General features: G+C 35.5%; 1 protein-coding gene across 7 annotated transcripts in view; it reads right to left on the bottom strand.

Moving 5' to 3' along the window:
• The window catches only part of LOC106879599 (uncharacterized), a 218,138-nt gene that overhangs the window by 94,479 nt on the left and 112,921 nt on the right, over window positions 1-10,738 (bottom strand). For 3 of the 7 annotated variants that reach the window (XM_014929241.2, XM_052971874.1, XM_052971873.1), the window contains exon 2: window positions 1,538-1,679. The exons of the other annotated variants lie outside the window; for them this stretch is intronic. The gene's annotated coding sequence lies outside the window, so the exon portion shown is untranslated. The remainder of the gene's footprint in view (window positions 1-1,537; window positions 1,680-10,738) is intronic. 7 annotated transcript variants of the gene reach the window in all.

The raw sequence follows: 10,738 nt of genomic DNA, 5'->3' as shown, positions 1-10,738 counted from the left end.
GTGTGTGTGCGTGTGTGTGTGTGTGTGTGTGTGTGCGCGCGTATTAGTCATCATAATTTAAAGTTCCCTTTTCTATGTTAGCATGGGTTGAACAGTTTCACAAGAAGAGACAAGCCAGAGGGTTCTGCCAGGTTCCTCAACATGGCTTCTATGGCTGGATGACTTTCTTAATGCCAACTACTCAACAGAGTATACTGGGTGCTTTATATGTGGTACTAGCACTAGTGAGGTTGCCTCAGTTTCTGTCTACCAAATTCACTCACAAGGCTTTGGTTGGCCTGGGACTATATAGAAGAAGACAGTGGCTGGGAAGCAAACTTCGTACCACACAGCCACATCAATCCACAATACAAAATTACATATAACGTATATAGATGAAGCATGCCAAGTGGAAGTAGCACCATTTGTTAATCAGGAGTAAGCAAAGGTAGGTTGTAAGATGAATACCAACTACATGATGTTAAAATCAGATTCTAGAATTATGAGTGTCTCTTATCAGAGATTAGAAAAGGGTTAAATAAACAGATACATTTTACACAAGATAACATGGGAAAAAGATGATGCTAAACAAATGATGAAGATGATGATTATAATACCAATGTAACTGTTGCTGCAAAATAATGATGATGATGATTAACATTTGTGATAACAACCCACTTGAGGCCACTCTTGGTTCCAAGATGCAAATATCTACATCTAATGTGCTCATATTTAAATTAAAAGCTTCCAATTTAATTTTATCTAAGAACTTTTCAATCTATTTGTTATGTTCTAAACATCAACTTAATAATATAGAACTTGGTTACTAATCTTAAATTACCCCAAATTCTTGATTATTTTCAAAATTAATTGAAACATATATCCAGTGTATTTCATTTGAAATTAGATCACGAAAGGGTTAAGATGTGGAAAAAAAAGCATTTTTCAGAAAGTGAATATATCTTTCATGTAAAGCTGACATGAAGACAACGCTTGCACTTGCATGGGTCACACAGAATCTGTTGGGGCAGATTTTTCAACAGCCAGATGCCCTTCCTGTTGCCAACTTTCACCTGTTTCCCAGCAAAGTATTATTTCTCACAGCTAGACATGTTTTCCATGAAGACTGGAAACAAACAACACTGCTTGTATAACAATGATGCTTGCTGACAACCATCACATGATGTTAAGACAAGGGTATACACACACACACACATACATATATGCATATATATGATGAGCTTCTTTCAGTTTCCATGTAGCAAATCTACACTCATGGCTTTGGTTGGTCCAGACCTATAGTAGAAAATGCCACACAATGAAACTAAACCAAAGATCATATGGTTAGGAAGTAAGCTTCTCCTTCACACAACAACACAAATGCCTACCATGCCTGCAATTTTGTTCAAAGAATTAAGATGGCTGAAATGTTATTATATAAAGGTCTCTTTCTGAAAGAAATATAAGTAGCGGAACAGGAGTGTTGTAACAATGATTAATGTGCACAACTGCTGTTCGCAATTACCATAGCTGAGGCAAAATATGTTGCTGTACTTACCTCAGTTTAAGCAGCCAAAAAATAACAATTAATCCCACTTCATGATTAGATGGTAATAATTAGGGAAAGGTATCCAACAGCAAAAACACCCGATCCGAGAATTCATGCAAATATTTGAATCTGCAGAATCTTTCAACCCATGCTATCATAGGAAGAAGAAAAACAAAAAAAAAGCATTTGCTATAAGTAAAGTAATTAAAAAATAAATAGAATTATATTTAAAATTAAGAATTTTACCATACATAATTTTACACTATTCCTGAAAAGGCCTTTGATTTCATCAAAGGTCTGCTCATTGAAGGTTGTCGTAGGCTAAACAACAACAACATATATATATATATGCAGGTATGGCTGTGTGGTGAAGCTTGCTTCCCAACCACATAGTTCTGGGATCAGTCCCACTACATGAAACCTTGGGCAAGAGTTTTCTATTAGATAGAGCCTCAGGCCACTCGAAGCTTTGTGAGTGGATTTGGTAGATGGAAACTGAAAGTAGCCTGTTGTGTGTGTATATATATATATATATATATATATATATATATATATATATATATATATATATATATATATATATTACTCTTTTACTTGTTTCAGTCATTTGACTGTGGCCATGCTGGAGCACCACCTTGAGTCGATCAAATCGACCCCAGGACTTATTCTTTGTAAGCCTAGTACTTATTCTATCAGTCTCCTTTGCCAAACTGCTAAGTTATGGGGACATAAACTCATCAGTTGTTAAGCAATGGTGGACACACAAACACAATGCACAACAGGTTTTTTCAGTTTCAGTCTACCAAATCCACTAACAAGGCTTTGGTTGGCCCGAGGCTATAGTAGAAGATACTTGCCCAAGGTGCCATACAGTGGGACTCAACCTGCAACCATGTGATTGGGAAACAAGCTTCTTATCACACAATATATATATGTATGTATTTAAGTGTGTGTGTCTTTGTGTCTGTGTTTGTCCCCCATCATCACTTGACGACTGGTGTTGGTGTGTTTATGTCCCCATAGCTTAACGGTTCAGCAAAAGAGACAGATAGAACAAGTACTAGGCCTACAAAATAAACCCTGGGGTTGACTTGTTCAACTGAAAACAAATTCAAGGTAGTGCTCCAGCATAGCTGCAGTCAAATGACTAAAAGAATAAAAGACTATATATATATATATATATATATATATATATATATATATATATATATATATATATATATATATATATATATATTATATATACACATACACACACAGTAATCCCTTGACTATCATGGGTGTTATGTCCCAACCCCATCCCCTTCACAATATGTGAAAATCCATGAAGTAGAAACTACTGTTTTGTACATTTTTTAATTATTATTTTTATAATTTGTATATATTTATTTTATTATTTTTATATATTTAAGCTTTTATAAACTCGCCCCACACTCTTAGGAGTGCCCAGGTCTTCTCCTTTTATAGTATGTGCGATTCTTTGTTTGCTCATCTTCAGTACACTACATATTTTCTTTTAATATATATTAATTAATGTGTTATACAGTACTGTATTTTTACTTATTAATTTTAAGGCATGAAAATGCTTATTTTACCACAGAAATAATTAAAATCTAAAATAATATAAATACCTATCAGCTGAAAAGTCCACAACATAAATTTACATACATTAGCCAGAAAAATCTGCAATGTACTGAAGGTATGATAGGTGAACCACAACATGGCGAGTGACTACTATATATATGTGTGTGTGTGTATGTATGTATGTATGTATGTATGTATGTATGTATATATATATATATAGATAGATAGATAGATAGATAGATAGATAGATAGATAGATAGATAGATAGATAGATATTATTTGAGTGGTGGTAATCTCCCATTTAAAAATGTAAAGGGTAAAGATCTCTTCAATGTCATGAATGACCATGAGATTGCTCCTAGAAAGTCACCCTCCAAGACACAAATCTAGGCAAGGTCGTTTATGGAAGACCAGCCTCCCCTCTCCATCTCACCAATGTTATCCAAGGGGAAAGGCTGATACAGCTAGGCACCAGTGACGCCACAACTCATTTCTACAGCTGAATGAACTGGAGCAATGTGAAATAAAGTGTCTTGCTCAATAACACAACATACAACCCAGCCCGGGAATTGAACTCACTACCTCATGACTGTGATCCTGACACTCAAACTACTGAGCCATGACCCTTCACATTTAGTGACGAAGCAAACACGTCGCATAACCTACCAAAAGCTGGACACTTCTCACTTGCTGAGCAATTGACATCTGCTCTCTCCATTGCTCAGATAGAGAAACACAAATAAGCAGACTGATATTCTCTGTTACTGGTTCCAGCCAGTTGGCAGTGACCATATTGGAAGAAACTACCATCTTATACTAATAGTAGAAATAATGGTACATGCACATCTGGACATGTTACATTATTTTCATTCAATAAAATCTTAGTATCTAGGAATACCCCTACAGAAAGGATCAACAAGTGATCTCTGCTTAGTTGCAGGGTTTTTCTGGGGGGTAAAAAAATAAAACAAAAACTGGAGTTTTGACTCAAATACTAATAATTGTCACAAAATTAGCCAAATAGATGTGGCCAAAAACTTGACATTTACACCTGTCTTTACTTGCATTTATAAATTGCATGTAGAAGTGAAAATCTCAGTATATCATAAGTTAATTGACTGCACAATTGATTTATAAACATACAAGCATGTTTCTTTTAAATGTTGGTGCGCTTGAATGTGTATGTTATTAAGTTATATGAATGAGTGTGTGTGTACTAGACAAGTAAAGAAGGGCATCAACTTATCAGTAAGGCCTTACAAATAAAATCTGTAAACTAGGGGTTAAGTAAATTTGAAACTTGTGAGTGTCAGTGTGACAAGGAAAAAGAGGGATAGAGGGGATGGGAGGGAGGAGAGACAGAAGGAGAGAAATAGTAAATATTAATTGTCAAGACTGTCAAACTGATAACAAGCATGGTAGTGTAAAATACTGTTAATAGTAACCATTGTTGAATAAATCTACTTCTTTCTTTATGAAATTCTCAGGGATTAGCTGTTTTCAAACCATTGTTTAAGCTTTTCTTTTAGTTACTATCGCTCTTGCTCTATACTTCATTTCTTTTATTTCAGATAGATGTGATTTCTTAACATTTGTTCACCAAAGAATGTAAGTATTCCAGTCTTTGAGATTTTGTAGAGGTGAAATGGCTAAGTAAATAAGGAGACTACTTGCTTGTAGTAGATCGTCATCACCATTCAAAGTCCATTTTTGTGTGTACTAGATGATTTTTTTCAGGACACCAAAGACTTGTGCAGTCACCAAGTAACTTGCAAGATAAAGTAAAGAATGAAAATAGGGAAAAAAAAACCCTCCATCAAGAGATGGGGGAAGTGTCTTTATGCCAGGTGTTGAAGACTAAAGTATGATAGAAGAACACAGGTGTTTTGCTGTAGAGGTGATACATGGCTACCCAGTTGTGAGGGCAGCTGGAAGGGAGTAAAGATAGTGGTGAAAGGGTTCCAGAGCATACTTGCAAGAAAGAAGTTCACAAATTCAAATCCACAAAGGTGTTTCATTACATTTCTAAGAGGTGGTCCAGCTAGGAATGTCAATGAACAAATCTCTATGGGACTGCTCAAGCTGCTGGAAATGGTAATCAAATCTCCTTCAAACTACACCCTACTGTCTCAGATGATGGCTTTACTAAACAAGTCATCCTTAATACTAAGAAATTAAGGTCTGTGGTAGCTGGAACCCCTTTGATGATAGGTCTGCTTGATCAGGACTGACATGGGTCTAAACAATAACAACATACAACAGATTGCTGTTTTATCTACTGGCAGATTTATTTCTCATCTGCTTCACACCAAGTTCAGCAGTTCATAACATTCCCATTGGTACTTAGAAGACATCTACATTACTTTGAAATTTTTCGGTTAATCCATGAAAGAATGTCTCTGTGAAGTTCCTCTTCTGAGTGTTCTTACCCGTTAACAAGATCATCGTCATCCTCGTTTTTAATGTCCACATTTCCATGCTTGCATGAGTCAGACAAAATTTATCGAGGTAGATTTTCTATGGCTGGGTACTTTTTCCTGCTGTCTACCCTCACCTGTTTACATGAATATTCAAAACAAAAGACACAGCTTCTATGATAGTGGTGTTCATTTACAACTATCACATACTGTCAATGATACCAACACACTCACACATATATATATTCTCTAATTGCGGAGAAAACTTGCAGAAGAGGTAAGCCCAGGAAGACATGGGAGAAGGTAGTGAAATGTGATCTTCAGATAACGAGTCTCATATATGCAATGTCAAGTGACCGAGGCTTCTGGTGAGTTGCTGCGCTTGAGAAGACATCAAGTTAAGTGAAATCGTGCTCATAGCCAGTGCCAGTGAAAGGCACCTATGTTGGAGACACATAAAAGGCATCCATGCTGGTGACTTGTAAAAAGCACTTGGTACACTTTGTGAAGTGATTGGTGCTAGAAGGGGCATCGAGCCAAAGAAACCAAGCCAAAACAAACTGGAGCCTGGTGCAGCTCTCTAGCTTACCAGCTCCAGTCAGAGTGTCTAACTCATGCCAGCATGGAAAACGGATGTATGATGATGATATATATATATATATACATACACACACACACAATGAGCTTCTTTCGGTTTCTGTCTATCAAATCCATTCACAAGGCTTTGTTCAGCCCAGGGTCATAGCAGAAGACACTTACCCAAGGTGGCATGCAGTGAGAGTGAACCTGAAACTGTGTAATTAAGAAGCAAATTTGTTACCACACAGCCATGTCTGAAATTTCAAAAGTCATAACATCGTCTGCAGGACTCAAACACTGTGTTTAGTGGAGAGCTAACCACTACACCAAAGTGATGTCTTGTAAAAGGAAATAATTCCAGATAGATGTTAAAAGACTCTAGACACCTCTTTTCTTAGCATTTTTACATTACTGTGTAGATTTTTATATATTCAATACACACACACACACACACTACCACCACCAAATACCTACCCACCAGCACACAGACTGTAAACTATACATTAAAAGTAGAGAATATATGACAGTGAATGAAAGCATACAATAAACAAGCAGGAAGGGTAAGGAGAATGCTTACTAGTGACAATTATGAATGGAAATATAAATTAAACAAAAAGGGAATGTAAACTTGAGCTGTTACACCTAGATGATATTAATATCGCTGATGACCTAGAAGATATTAATATTGATAAGCCAACGTGACATGTAGTAAAATAATATTTTGTGAATCTCAACTATCCAGCCTTGACACTCCTGTAATACACACACCTTTACTTTGAGAGACATCATTAAAAAGAAAATGTACAACCCAACCTTTTGTTTCAGTTACTATAAATTCTGCTAATAATAACATTCATATAACTCATGCTATTTCCTACAGTAATTAAAACTATGAAACTATATTTATCAATCAAATTACCATTTTGTTTTCCACAACTTTCTATTAAATTTCTTAGTACAATAGAAACATATTCTTCTATTGTTTTCAGCTTGCTATGTATTCAACACATACCACAGACATGGCTGTGTGGTTAAAAACTTTGCTTTGCAAATAATGTGTTTTTTTGTTTTTTTGTTTATTTTGATCTTTCTGAAGTGCTTTGATCCCTATGGAGCATAAGCCATTGACATTTTTTTCTCTGCTGTTATCAAATCTGGACTATCTTTTCTGCTTCTTTCCAGATGGATCCTTGCTTCCCACCACCAGCTATGTTTAGAGTGTCAACCAAATTCACACACAGGGCATTTGTTGGCCTGGGACTATAGTAAAAGACAATTACCTAAGGTGCTGTGTGCTGGAACTGAACCCAAAACTACATGGTTGCAAAGCCCTGCTTTTTTCGTTGTAGGTTTTTAGTCTTAATGACAAGAACTACATTATCCGATATGCCCCTTCTTTTTAAGATAAGCTGTCATTTGAGGGAGAAGTGGCTGATGGTTCAAGCAGTGTGATATGGATAGTTAACACCTGGTTTATATAATACTGATCAAATTTTAATATACCTTAGCCAAGAGCTGAGACCGCCTTGGTCTTATGATACAAATTTCTTGATTTAAAGTGTTTTAAATAGAAACCTTCCATCAAAACCATGCTAAATTATGTTCCAGACAGCAACTTAACCCATTAGAATTTAAACCAGCCTTATCTGACCCAAATATTCTACCTATCTTATTTTCAAACTGGCCAGATCTGGTCTGTCACACCTATCCTACAATATGATTAAAACACACACACGCATACATCATCGAAATCTTGAAAATACAAGATAATTCATTAAATAAGCATTACATTTGACAGAGTAATCTGAATGCTAAAGAGTTAACAATGACAGAGTTAATTTACTAAATTCTCCATTATTTCCAAAGTTAACTTAAACAAAAGTTGTGAATTTCAATAGAAATTTAGTCACAAAAAACTTAATTTTATGATTAATTACAGATTTCATTACTTTGTCCCCTATCTTCTTTCTAACCCAGCATATCTACATAGCTTTCATATCAACAATCTAAGTATACCTGAGACAACTAGATTAAATGTCCTCTTTCTAACACAAGTTAGCAGAGTTTAAACCCATGAGCTTTTTCAAACATTAAGAGCTTAATAAACTATTCATCAGCCATGTCCTTTCTCATTAAACCCATCCACACTAACACTGGCACATTATCATCAGGATGTGCCCCGCCTCTTTTCTTTCTCTTTCTTCCAATGCTATCACAATGGCCTCTATTTTTAATACACAAAATCAACTCTATACTGTCTAAACATGCCTTTCTTCTTTCTTTAACCCAATTCAAGTGTCCCACCTCTCAAATCTTACACTGAAATACTTCACCAGAGCCTCCTTTTGGAAATTACATCCCACTGGAATTTCTTCCCTGTGCTTGCTTGCCATATTAAACTAGATGCAGATATGGTTAAAAAATTGGTATACTTCACAAGTGTGTCCCCTCAACTTTGTTTCCTCAGAAAAAGAGATGTTTTATTTTAAGTTAAATTTTCTACAAATACCTTTTGAGTGGTGTAAATTAGAATTATATCAAGAATTATATCAGATTTTAATGTGAGAAAAAAATGGTGGGTACACACACATACATACTGACATACATCACAACTTTTTCAGAATTTCAAATTTCATTTTGTAGATTATATGTGATGTGGATCAGTATGTATGTGCACAACCTTCAATATTTGTTTTTTCTTTTCATATGAAATTGTAATATAATTGTAATATACACCATCTGGAAAGTATTTGTGGAAAGTTTCATAAAAATATACCTATTTTTCTGAAAGGTATGAAGGAACAAAGTCAAGGAGGGGCACACTTGGTATGCCAAAAAATTTGCTTTCAAAATGCATGGTTTCAGGTTCACTTCCACTGTGTGGCACGCTGAGCAAGAGTTTTCTACTATAGCACTGAGCCTAGTGAATGAATTTGGTAGACAGAAATTGAAAGAAGCATGTCAAATGTATACATGTGTGTATGTATGCTTGTATCATCTGGTCGTGACCTTGCATAATCATTGTCACTCATTTCCAGTATTCCGCAGAAACATGTCACCTTACCTTGAAACAGGAGTGACATCAAGCCACAAAAAAAATTCTGCCTCAGTAAACTCTGGCCAAACCATGCAAGCATGCAAAAGCAGATGTTAAACGATAGTTAACAGATCAAAGCAATATGAAATATCATAAGGTAGTTACAGTATGGAAAGGTAGTTACAGTATGGAAAGGTAGCTCACACTTATTATTCAATAAGTACATATTCACATATTTATATTTACATAGAATCTGATACACATACATACACAAGTAGGAAATTCATATGATGTACTCATGAGGACACAAGGTACAGTGAGATCACAGGCAGCTTGACAGAAAAGGACTTTGTACAAAGCAGATGCACAGGAGTAGTGAGCAATAGGAACACTCTTAAAATAAACTCCTTTAAATACTCTATGAAATCTATAGGGTGGGCCAAAAGTCACATACAAAATAAGTTCAATACACTCCAGAATTGTCAAAGATATGCTTCAATTTTCCTAAATTTGAATAAAATAAACAAAATAATGATGAATACACACATACTTGTATATGATGCACAAAATGAATAATAATAATCCTTTCTACTACAGGTACAAGGTCTGAAATTTGGGGAGAGGGGGATAGTTCTTTACATCAACTCCAGTGCTCAACTGGTACTTATTTTATCAACCCTGAAAGGATGAAAGACAAAGTCAACCTCAGCAGAATTTGAACTCAGAACATAAAGACAGACAAAATACTGTTTAGCATTTTGCCCAGCATGCTAATGATTCTGCCAGCTCACTGGCTTAATAATAATAGTAATAGTAGTAGTAGTAGTAGTAGTAGTAATGATGATGATGATGATAATAATAATAATAATAATAATAATCCTTTCTAATAAAGGCACAAGGCCTGAAATTTTGGGGTGAGAATTAGTCAGTTATATCGACCCCAGTACATAACTGGTACCTATTCATCAACCCCAGAAGGGTGAAAGACAAAGTCAACCTTGGAATTTAAACTCAGAATGTAAAGACGAATGAAATGCTGCTAAGCATTGACTATGCTGTCTACAAATACATATATATGCATATATAACCCTCTTGTACATTGGGTATTTGCTCCGACACCCTATCATTACAATCTGTCTTAGTCCCACTCACCCTTATAAAATATGGGATAGCCATGTATCTTCTCTACAGCAAGACTTCCTCACTCTCAAACACTACTCCTCCACTTAGTCATGTGTGGGTGGCTTTTCATTTTCCTTTTCCTGCACTTTTCTCATCTTGGAAGTTACTTGGCAACCTCACTTGTGCCGTTGGTATGAGAAAAGCACCTAGTACACACTGTAAAGTGGTTAGTATTAGGAAGGGCATCCAATCATAGAAAGCATGCCAAAGCTGACATTGGAGCTCAATGCTGCCCCTGTGGTTCACTGGAACCTGTCAAACCATTCAACACATACCAGCATGTAAAAATGGACCTTAAATGACAGTGATAATGATGCATACACACTACATACATACATACATACACATCTATACATATTGTGTGTGTATATATATATATATATATATATATATATATATATATATATATAT

Source organism: Octopus bimaculoides, chromosome 11 (assembly GCF_001194135.2).
Source record: "Octopus bimaculoides isolate UCB-OBI-ISO-001 chromosome 11, ASM119413v2, whole genome shotgun sequence".
Taxonomy (NCBI): domain Eukaryota; kingdom Metazoa; phylum Mollusca; class Cephalopoda; order Octopoda; family Octopodidae; genus Octopus; species Octopus bimaculoides.
This window is presented reverse-complemented; position numbering and strand designations above follow the sequence as displayed.